Source organism: Grammomys surdaster, unplaced genomic scaffold, assembly GCF_004785775.1.
Source record: "Grammomys surdaster isolate TR1022 unplaced genomic scaffold, NIH_TR_1.0 259, whole genome shotgun sequence".
Classification (NCBI taxonomy): domain Eukaryota; kingdom Metazoa; phylum Chordata; class Mammalia; order Rodentia; family Muridae; genus Grammomys; species Grammomys surdaster.
In genome coordinates, this window is record NW_021604700.1 from 1686655 (window position 1) to 1697249 (window position 10595).

Sequence of the window (10595 nt, forward strand, 5' to 3'; positions counted from 1 at the left end):
TTTGGTTTGGTTTGGTTTGGTTTGGTTTGGTTTGGTTTGGTTTGGTTTGGTTAGTTGGTTGTTGGTGGTGGTTTGGTTTGGTTTGAGGTTTGGGGGTTTTGTTTTTGTTTCTGTTTGTTTTCTTTTTTGCTAATTTCATAAGTAGTAGAAGTTTATAAAATTTCTTCAATTATTAATGAAGCCAGCCACATAAAAGAATTGATAGACTTGGGCAGGGGTGCTGAATCACCTCACAGGAATCCCTCACTGTTCTGCCTACAGGTGTTTGAGCCAGTTCTCTGCCCTGGCAAAGATTTTCTCTAACTCCACAGTAGAATGATTCTGCCGTCAAATACTCAGATACCATCTTTCCATACCATTGTATCACATGTCTCTCCGTGCTCTACTTCCTCATTACCCTGAGCTATTTGTCTATTCAGAAAACAGAACCCCAAATTTTACACATTGATCTCCAGTGGACATCACTTCTTTAAAAAGGGGGTTTGTAGAACATTCTTGTGGCAACATGTACCAATAATAGTATTGTTATAAGCCAAACTGTTAAGGGAGGTTTCTTCCACCAGATGGTGTTTAGGGTACTTTTTATTTTTTCTATTAATCTGTAGTTTTAATTTTCCAGTCATGAACATGGAGTAGTTGTGTAAACAAAAAGAAAACTTGGCATATTTAGAATGCCTCATGAAAGCGGAGGCTGCAGTCTCTTCCAGGCTGTGGGCCCTCAGATGAGAGCTGGGCCCAAGCTTCCAGGCACCAGCTCACCAGCTCACCTGATGAAGTCATCTAGTAAACAGGTCTGATGGACAAGATGGCAGCACTGTAGCCAGCGTGGCTGAGTGTTATGCTACTGAGCACACCCTGGGCCACAGCCATCCCTGGGCATCTCGGTGGCATTAGCATTGTTGCACCTCAGGGAGGTCAGATGGCCTAGCAGCAGTCAGAGGAGCTCTGCTCTTGTGAGATGAAGCACATCATAGAATGAGATAAAAGCCGGGTCACACTAAGTTCTGTAAGACTTGCTGAAGACTTGCAAAGAGATTAATCTAATCAAGATGTTCAAGTTGAAGAATGGCAAATGGGCTTTGGTGATCAAATTGCTTTACACCCACTCCCCTCCCTGAAAAATGCAATTGCAGACTGGGGAAAAGGCTCAGCTGGTAATAGAGCTTGCAAGTATGATGACCTGGGTTCAAATCCCCAGGACCCATGTAAGCAGATGTAATCACACACCTTGTACACATCTCACACTTGTGTGCATATATCACATACACGCATGCACATACCACACACACACATCACACACATACACACATATACTGTACTTTATAGGAAGTGCATTATACTTTACAGAAACCCCTAGATTAGATCTCCTGTTATTAATTGTTCTATTGCTGCAGAAAACCCATGAAGCCATGTCTGACTTTATGTAGACTGCTGAAATCTGGAGCTGAACAAGGGTTTATGTGCTCTCTTTAAACCAGCAGAGCAATGTTTCCATTTGTTAGTTAATTTAGAATAAAATTATTTTCTTCAGAATAAAAACTAAAAGCACCACGACAGGAGTAATGACAGAACATGAATAAAGAATAGAAATAAAGATTCTCTTTCCAAATTATATCCCCTTAAGTCTGGATTTTAAAAAGACCTATGGAATAGATTTTATTTACACAGAAACTATTGCAGACTTCACAAGGTGAAGCAAAGCACCGAAGACGTGGGAGTCTGATGGGAAAAGTCCATGGATTTTCTTCCATCACTGAGGAGACTCTGCTTCCCTTAAAGAGGGAGAGAGATAAAGGGACAGATGTACATCGGGGGGCTTTGGAGGCAATGAATATTGAACTTTATGCAAATACGTTTTTTGGTTTGAGTCCTTAAAGGTCTGAATGCCTAGTTCACAGTCCATTACCAGGAAGACCAGTGTATGATCAAATAAAAGGCAGGTGTAGAACACACAAGCACTTTGGCCTCAGTATCAGCTGTGTTTGCCCTGCCACGTGTAATTAGGCTTGAAGGGAAGTCGTAATTGGAAAAAGATAATCTTAAGAATGGTTAGTGGGTTAGTATCTGGAAATTCTGGCAAATCATGCAAGCAAATCCTAAAGCCAGTATTCCTCCCAAGCAGTCTGTTTGAGTGTGCATGTGTGAACCATGTAAGGTGCAGACCCCTCCCCAGCTCCTTCATCCTTCCTATGCTCCTGCAACCAAGCCAGAGTACCTTGGGAGGGAATTCTTCCAATAAGCATTTGCTCTATGTTATTGGCAAGATCACAGTTTACTAATGTGCCCATAGACATAACTGTTACAGCATACCTGTTTTTAAAAATAGAGCTAAAATTATTTTTAATGGTAGTTACTGAAGCTTCTAAAATGATGCTCAGTCTAAAGTTTAAAATGTATGCTTTAAAATATGCTAGCTATCATTTATAGTTCCACTTAACCCTATATATGGGACAAATTATACTTTAAAGAAAACAGTAGGACATAGATAGATAGATAGATAGATAGATAGATAGATAGATAGATGTAGATATAGATGATATAGATATAGATATCATTGAGAGATATCTCTTAGAAAATTACTCATAGGCAATAAAAAATTGGAAACCATAATACTTTGTTGTTAAACTTTAAATGAAAAAAAATTTTTTTTGAGACAGGGTTTCTCTGTATAGCCCTGGCTGTCCTGGAACTCACTCTGTAGACCAGGCTGGCCTCGAACTCAGAAATCCACCTGCCTCTGCCTCCCAAGTGCTGGGATTAAAGGCATGCGCCACCACCACCCGGCTTAAATGAAATTTTATTAATAAAATTCCACAAAGATGACCTTTAAAAGGACTGAGTTAGTTTTCAAAATCTATTAAAATTGATTTGTTTATAAAATTGTTTATTTCATAATAGCCCTGAAATATGATTTTCCATGAGCATCAGGCCTCAGGGCTGATCAGGATCTGGAAGTTTGTTGTCCGCCCAGTTGTACCAATAAAAGAGAAGACCATAGCAGAGAAAGACCAATCAGACAGCCAGAACTTTACTAAAAGAGAGACCTTGGCTTGAGAGACAAGTCTTGGCTAAAGGAAGCAGAGTGAGAGACTGGGTTCAGCGTTCAGGACCAAGATCCAGAGTCTGCTAATCACCTAGCGTTTGAACAGATCCAAGGGAAAACCACCAACCTACAGCTGAGTGATACATCTGGATCCGCACCAGCGTGGATATTGTTCTTCTAAAAATGTCCAGGTCAGTCAGAGATTTAGGTCAGGTGAGCTAGGCCACCCCAGGTCTGGAGGATTGAGCTGGAATCAAACACAAATGTTGAACTTCAGGGGACAGAGGCAGTCAGAGAGAGGCGCAATGGTTCCTTCAGCCAGGGGACGGGTCAAAACCGGGGATGACTTCATCATTATTTGACTTCAAACAAAAGAAAGGATCACATGCAACCAGCATGCTGAAAGTTCTTCTAATTGTAAGCCTCATGAGGCCTCGGCAAAACCAGCAGAGGCCCTGGATCAGAGGAGAGCGGGTGCCCAGCGGAGGAGAAGAAAAAACAGCCCACAGGAAGAGGAAATTTCTCCTTGGGATGAAGGGTCAGCTTCAAGGACTCTTGACGATTCCTCTCAAGAGAGAGAGCTCCCCTAAAGAATCAGTGCTAGGAAGGCTGTAGGGGGCGTGGCAAGTCTGGTACACTCACCTGATCCATGGCTGTCCTCAGAAAAGGGGCCAGCCTGCTCGGCAGCATGCTCTCCACGCTCTCCACACTCTCCAAGCCTGTTCCTGAGCATGGCTTCTCTCTAAACAAAACTACAAAGAAGCTTTTTGTATGATCTATTTCCTTTGATTCGGGCTGCGTTAGCAAGCCAGCAAGAAACATGGCTGGTGGGAGCCCCCTTTCTGTGTGGCTGGCCTGTTCCTTTCATGTCTCTGAGAGTCCTTCTGTTCATTGCTTGGTCACTTGAGAGTCAAACCTTAGCAGCAGCTTCATGACCAGAATCAGAAAGGGGAATCCATTTTTTTTTCTCCAGACTCCTCACAGTCAGCCCCAATGCAGCCAAAGAAAGCTCATAAAAAAAACACACATCACATCTTGTAAATATTCTTCTGAATAACAACACAAAATGTCCCCAGCTTCCCATCACTCTTAGAAGAAAATGCAAACTACGCACGTCTTCCAGAGTCTTAACTGATCAGATGAAGGCCAGCTCCCAGGCTCCCCTGCCATCCCCCCTCCCTCCACGCAAGACTTCAAGAGCTCTGTTGTCCAGGACACCATACAATGAAAGATCTGGTCATACTTCTCTTAATTTACTTGCTTCTTTAAAGTCTGTGTTATTCGAGAAACACTGAGCGCAGCTCTTCATCACCCTTTAATCATTTTGTTTAAGTGTAGACACATAGCTATTTTTAACAAGCCTATATTAAGAGTCACTCCTCCTGTCCTGGTTTGTGGTCACTCCATCTTATACAGGACCATCTTTTATTACCCAAGCACCTATCGGTCTTAACTCCTGATGCCTGCAGTTGGGGAGGAAAAGCAGACATAAGCATCCTTCATAAAACAGCTGTCCCTGAGAAGCAGGCCCCTACTGCACAGCACCACTGCACTGGGGAACCCTGCCCATCTTTCCCTGTGGTTCCAGTCTATAAGATAGGCTTGCATCTTTCGAATTGCAGTGCTTCATCTCGGCTGGGTGTGTGAGGAAGCTTGCTGCTCACCTTAGCCATTGTCGCATCACTGTTCAAGGTGGCTAAGAGAGAGAGCCCTTTGCTGTTTCAGCATTCCAGGTGAGCTCGTGGGAAACACGAGCTCCAGGAAGTCATGAATCAGCCTTTCTCAAGGGTCTCAGCAAATGAATCATCGCTCTGAAAATCCACGATTGTTAAAGGAGCTGAACTTGGCATGCCAGAGACCTCCTTTTTTTTTTCTTTTCTTTTTTTTTTTTTTTGCATTATTGCAAACTATTTACTACAGTATGATGTGGAACCTGACCAGACAGCCACAGATGGCTAAAGAAAATTGATACATATGCACAAAAGAGTAGTATTCAGCCATAAAGAAGGAAATCATATTTTTTGCTACAGTGTTGAGAGAGCTGGAAGCCACTGTGTTAACTGCAATAGTCAGACACAGAAAGACAAAAACCACATGTTTTGTGTCAGGTAAAGGCAAAAAGAAAAGATGGTCTGTGTGTGTGTGTGTGTGTGTGTGTGTGTGTGTGTGGTGTGTGGTGTGTTTTAAGTATGATTGCTGACTAGAACTTAGTGCAGCAGATACCTCACTTGTCAGATGGCAAGAGTAAGGGAGATAACACAGTAGGTTTTCTCCACAGTCTCCAGACAAACATGGCTTCTCTCCAGACTCAGTACAATGCTTGGTCATTTGAGGAATGGGCCTATTTTCCAAAACCTCTTTTAAGTCTCTGGATTATTCCTTCCAAAACCCTCAGTGTGTAGAAGTGTGGCCACAGTGATAACATTCCGAGAAAGGTGCCTTTAGCCAATGTTTGGCCATTGTGCAAGCATCACAGAATGTACTCACAAGAACTCACATGGTACAGGCTAGGTAGAGATCCTATAAGATCTGGGCTATATGTTATATACAATAACATATGTAACTGTCACTGACAGGAACTTTGCATGCAGAGCATAGCTGTAATGGTAAAATGGCAATTATGTAATGCTGGACCCTTCATCTCTACATAAACTTGTCACTTATCACCCACTAGACTGCTAGAAGGCAACTAAAGGAAGCTAGGGCTCACCTGTTATTGAAGATCTTCTGATTTCAATTCCCTATGCACACACACACACACATACACACATACACACACATACATACACACATACACACACACATACACATACATACACACAAACATACACACATACACACACACATACACACATACACACACACATACACACACACATACACACACTCACATACACACACACATACACACATACACATACACACACATACACACATACACACATACACACTCATACATACATACATACACATATACACACACATACACACACAAATACAAACACACACACATACACACATACATACACACATACACACACACATACACACACACATACACGCACACACACACTGCTTCACATCAGCATCTTTGACTCTTCTATGCTTTGTCCTGTTGCACACCACCACCACCACTAAATACAGTCTCCCTCGTGACCTTTGATCTTTTTAGGACACAGTACCATATCTTTCCTCCCTTCCTGACCTATTTGGCCAATTTTTTCCAGCTCCTATTTCAGTTGTGTCTCTAGCTCCCTAATGTGAGATCCCCAAGAAGCTTGGACATTAGAACATTCACAGTGTAATGTGTTGTAACGTGCCATTCCATATGCCTCTAAAGCTAGTATCTAGTCCCTCCCCTCTCTAGTTTTTCTTCCCCATGTCTCTGCACCTGACACCAACATCTACAGTAAAAAAAGACTGTTTTCCTTCCCCATTAATTAGCCAGCCTGCTCACTCACATTCCTGAACACACATACCTATCACAAGTCTCTGCATTACATTACATCAAGTTCTCTGTGGTTGGCAAGAATAGTGCATTGCTTGAGGAAGGAAGTGGCCAAACTGCCCTGTGATCCCTGAAGGCTAATCCAGAAAGAGAAGGACTTTAGTCACGGACAAGAGCACAGGACTTGGAGGCTTGCTCAGCCAGATGGATCAGGTGGCAACTGGAAGAGAGCCACTGGGAGCTGAGATACCACAAAGACAACTCAATGCCAAGACTCTTAACAGACACCTATTTGACAAGGCATTAAGTGCTCATTGCAGGACAGTAGCACTGCCTTCCCCAGGGAGGATGGAACAAAAAAGATCCCTTTAATAAACTTCTCACAGTCAAGATTCTTCAATTCTTTCCTTACTTCTGTTTTACAAGCCACGGAACTGAGAGACAAGCAGATGGCATATCCTTAGAAGTGTTATTGTCACCTTTTAGCTTTCTTAAGCACACAGAAAGAGTACTGGACTGGAAATGAGAAGCTGAGATTCCCATCTCTCCCATGGGGTATTCATTTCAGAACCATTGAAATGACATGTATTAAAGCTGCTGTTGTCATGGGACCCTGCTGACAGCAAATGATCAACCCTGTGACTCAGGATTCTCTACTTTGCCAATGCAAATGCCCTTACATTCAAGTGAGTCAGGAGACCATATAACCCTAAAAGATATCATAGTCTCTGTGAGATAGCACCTCTATCTTCTCTACCAATGTACTCAACAGAATAAAACTCAGTGATGAAGAACAAAGAATACAACTAGATTTTTAAAAAAGAAAATGAAGAGCTGGAGAGATGGCTCAGCAGTTAAGAGAGTCTGCTGTTCTTGAAGAGGGCCCAAGTTTAGCTCCCAGGACTCATACCAGACAGCTCATAACTGCCTGTAACCCCAGTGTCATAGGATCTGATGATACCCTCTTTCATCCTCTGAGGGCATCCACACACATATGCACATACACATAAATAATAATAAAACAAATAAATAGAAAGAATGGAGCATGTAGAAAATATTTATGAACCAATGGTTCTGAGCTGGACCACTTTCAGCAACAAAACAAATAAAGTTGCAGGAGTCTATAACCCACAAAATAAAATAAGCATCGATGAATCTACACTAATTAGCTGCTTAATCAACTAATTAACTAAGGAGAAGGGATGTCCTTTCCTTATGAAGAATACTGCTTAAGGAGAGTGGAAAAACAACAGATAAATGGCAAAAATACTGACACATAATGACAATAATTATATTCAGCAAGATCCACATGTATATGATAAATTAATAGCAAAAGTTGGAGGAAACAATGGGATATTTGCAAGTTCTCAAAAATATATCCTTAAAGAATTCATAAATTTCAGAAAAAATAGTACCTTTACAGAACAGAAATCCAGTACATACTCCATTAACCAAGATATCACAATCAATATGACCAGTCACAAAACGTATTGATATCATCGACTGAGAAGGACATTGGTGTAACTGCTTTCTTTCCTTCTTTCCTTCCTTCCTTCTTTCTTCCTTCCTTCTTTTCTTTCTTCCTTCTTTCCTTCCTTTCCTTTTTCTTTTCTTTTTTGTTTTGAGACAGAGTCTTACTGTGTAGTACAGGTTGGCTTATACTACTCTCTATGTAGATTAGACTGACCTTGAACTCAGTAATATCTGCCCCCTCTGCCTCCAGAGTGTTGGGATTAAAGGTAACCTTTTGGAAAAATCATACAAGATCCATTGTGATGTTACTAAATACATTTTCAACACTTGAAAAACAGTACAGTTGGAAGGGCAGGAAAGCTATGTGTCCTCATTGAAAAGCATGTGCACAACTTAAGGAATCAACCAGGAACATGGCCTGTTTTTACAGTGTTACTATGTCTTTCCTCTTTCTGATATAGTCTCACCAGAACTCTGTTGCCTCATCACACTCATGAGAAAAAGCGACTCAATAACCCAAGTTGAGGGCCATTGTACAAAACGAAGTGTATTTTTCCAAAGCACCAATGTCATGAGAAACTAAGAATCTGCCATAGATCATAAGGAAGTAAGGAGATGCTACAACTAAATAAGATCCAGGCTCCTGAGTTGAATCATAGAACAGACACCAAACAGTTGTAGAAAGTGCTGGAGTCTGGATAGAGCCAATTGTTTGGTTAGCAATACCACATCAACAGTAATTTTTCAGTTTTGATAGTTATATCATTATAAATAAGATGCAAGCAGTTGGAGAAATAGGGTAAAAAGTATGTAGGAATTCTGTGCTATTACAACGTTTGTAAATGTGAAAATTCATTGTAAAATTAAAAGTTTGAACAATGGAAATTAAAAGTCTTAACTCTCAGATCTGCCCAACCTACAACCTACAAACAGTTGTACGAGGCCATCACTATGAATGAAATCTGAGAAAACACTGTGTGTTATTTTATGATTTTTTTTTCCTTTGTCACTCAGTTGTGTGATTCTTTGAGTATAGACTTTGTAGAGGAATGTCATCCTGCAATGTCAAATGGATGTGCTTGGAAAGAATGCCAAAGTGTAAACTGGAGCAGAACAGAAAATACAAAAACGTGAAGAACTAACACGCTCAACCAAATGAAATTTCCAACTTCAAATATCTACCATAAGGGAAGAAAAAAATTATGAAATATAAGAAGAAGCCGGGCGGTGGTGGTGCACGCCTTTAATCCCTGCACTTGGGAGGCAGAGGCAGGCGAGTTTCTGAGTTCGAGGCCAGCCTGGTCTACAGAGTGAGTTCCAGGACAGCCAGGACTACACAGAGAAACCCTGTCTCGAAAAACAAAACAAAACAAAAAAATATATTGAAATATAAGAAGAAAAATATGTGCAGCAAAAACATACTTCTTAATATCTTTACATACAAGGAAAAGATAATCCTTATATCAGTTACTACATGTTGCTAATGTATTTTAAAATGATTAAATAAAAGGAAACTGACAGTCTATGACACACGCACAAGAGCCAAGACTACGGAGTGACCAGTCAGTTATAAGTGAGCAATTAGAACAGAAAGTGTGTGTCACCTTCACTCAACGGCTTTTAAATTGCAGTGATAATAACATCAAGTAACAACAAGCACCCAGGGAAAGGGGAAGTATTCATAATTTTGAGTATTAAGACTGCTCGTTGGATCAAGCTTTTGGTTTGTGTAGGTACCAGCCTTCCAGGAAAGCAAAGCAGGATGCATATTAGGTCCTGCTTCTGTCACTGAGAACGTGTGTGCAAAATCTCAGGCAAAGTAGACATGTGTCCAGTGATGTCATTGACCTAAAAGAGTTTACAGACAGACTCTGTATACAATGCCCAAGTATCACTGCTGTAGACCATTATGAGGCTTTGACTTACTGAGATGGGTATGGGGGAAAACAGGCCCAAAGTAAAAATAAAAGTTCCTATATTTTAACAAGTCCATGGCCTTGGAGTCTGATCTTTCATGACTTACTCAGATATGATGACTTATGACAGCTAATTTTACACTTATGATGAACCTCAAGAAAAACAAATTACGAGTCAATGATAATGAGATGTGCCCAAATATAGATCAATGGACCATAGACTAGACCGGGTAAGATTCCCCTCAACTGATCTAGATGTACTCCCAGCCCTTCTTAGCAGCACACAGGTAACTTCCCCACTACATTCTTGCAGTGTATCTCAATAAAGTCTCTGTTTGTCTGCTGTTTTGGTAAAGCCTTTCACCACCCACATCACCACCATTTATTACACCATTTTGCTGCCAGTTTGCACAGGGGTGGAGAGTCCACTGGAAAGTTTTGAGTCAGAGAGATTTGAGCTGATTTGTAATTTGACAAAATCACCCTGATTTCTACACTGAAAGAACACAGATGAAAGGCATATGTTGGAAACAGTGGACATGTTAAAAAAAAAAAAAAGTAGTTAGATTTGAGCAATACTCTGTAGCTGGAGTCAAAGGAATTTCCAGACAGAATGAGTAGGGTCAGAGAGTGAAAACTCAAGGATGAACAATTAAGTTTTGGTCATCACAACTGGAAGGATGGATATGAATGAAAATCAATACAATACAATACA

At 40.9% G+C, this 10595-nt stretch overlaps 1 long non-coding RNA gene across 1 annotated transcript in view; it reads right to left on the reverse strand.

The window, feature by feature from the left end:
• Nucleotides 1–3363, reverse strand: part of LOC114627842 — a 17579-nt gene extending 14216 nt beyond the window's left edge. Inside the window, exon 1 of the long non-coding RNA XR_003712407.1 lies at nucleotides 3171–3363. This is a non-coding gene — a long non-coding RNA (uncharacterized LOC114627842). The remainder of the gene's footprint in view (nucleotides 1–3170) is intronic.
• Nucleotides 3364–10595: the final 7232 nt, after the last annotated feature.